Below are 1029 nucleotides of genomic sequence, written 5' to 3'. Positions count from 1 at the left end.
AGAGAGAGAGAGAGAGAGAGAGAGAGAGAGAGAGAGAGAGAGAGAGATCCAACTGGAATAGCATGGGTGTTTGAAGCCTACCCTCCTAGTGATACAACTCCTCCAACAAGGCCACACCTCCTAGTCCTGAAACACATAAACCTATGGGATCATTCTCATTCAAATCACCACACAGAGAAATCAGGAGCCTTACTTCTTCTGGTAGACACTTACCCACAGTGAGAGTGTTCAACTACATAGTAAGGACATTGGGTGTCTAGATAGACTGAAGGGTCTTCCACGGCCAGATGGTTCTGTTTCCTTCCATTTGATTTTTAGCAGCGATTTCTGAACTCTTTATTACATGGCATCAGCTGTTCTAAATACTTTACTTGTATCATCGCACATAAATGTTACAGCAACCTCTTTAAGGGAGTCACTATAGTCACCATGCTAAAGATGAAGAACAATTCTACAATTCAGTTCCGAATGCTATCTTCAAGAGTCCATCACTGAGGCAAGAGGAGACTCAACTAAACACTATAGGCCTGCGTCCATGGCCAATTCAAGTAATTCCTCTAGGAACTTACCTCAGGTCCTGGCCCACAAAGGGATCAACGTGAATCAAACATATAAATGAAGGATTAAATTTAGTATCACTCCTATAAAGTCTATTAAGAAGGATGAGAAGGAGCCAGAGATATGGCTCAGCAGTTAAGAGTGCTTGCTTCCAGCCGACCAGAGTTCAGTTCCCAGCACTCACCTAGAGTAGCTCATAACTGCCTGTAATTCTAGTGCCCTCTTCTGGCCTCTACTTGTAACTACACTCATATGTACACGCACAAACACAAAAACACGTAACTAAAAAATAAAATGGGCAGGGTACGGTACTGGATACCATTTTATCCAAGGACTTGGAAAGCAGAGGTAGGCAGATATACTTAATATCTGAGCTTCAAAAACACAAAAGGCTAAGTTATGATATGAATTTCTAATTGGCCAAGATTACCCATCACCTGCTTTTTAAAAATAAATATGTTCACATGATGA

This window comes from Grammomys surdaster, unplaced genomic scaffold, assembly GCF_004785775.1.
Source record: "Grammomys surdaster isolate TR1022 unplaced genomic scaffold, NIH_TR_1.0 126271, whole genome shotgun sequence".
Classification (NCBI taxonomy): Eukaryota; Metazoa; Chordata; class Mammalia; order Rodentia; family Muridae; genus Grammomys; species Grammomys surdaster.
Note: the sequence above shows the minus strand (reverse complement) of the source record.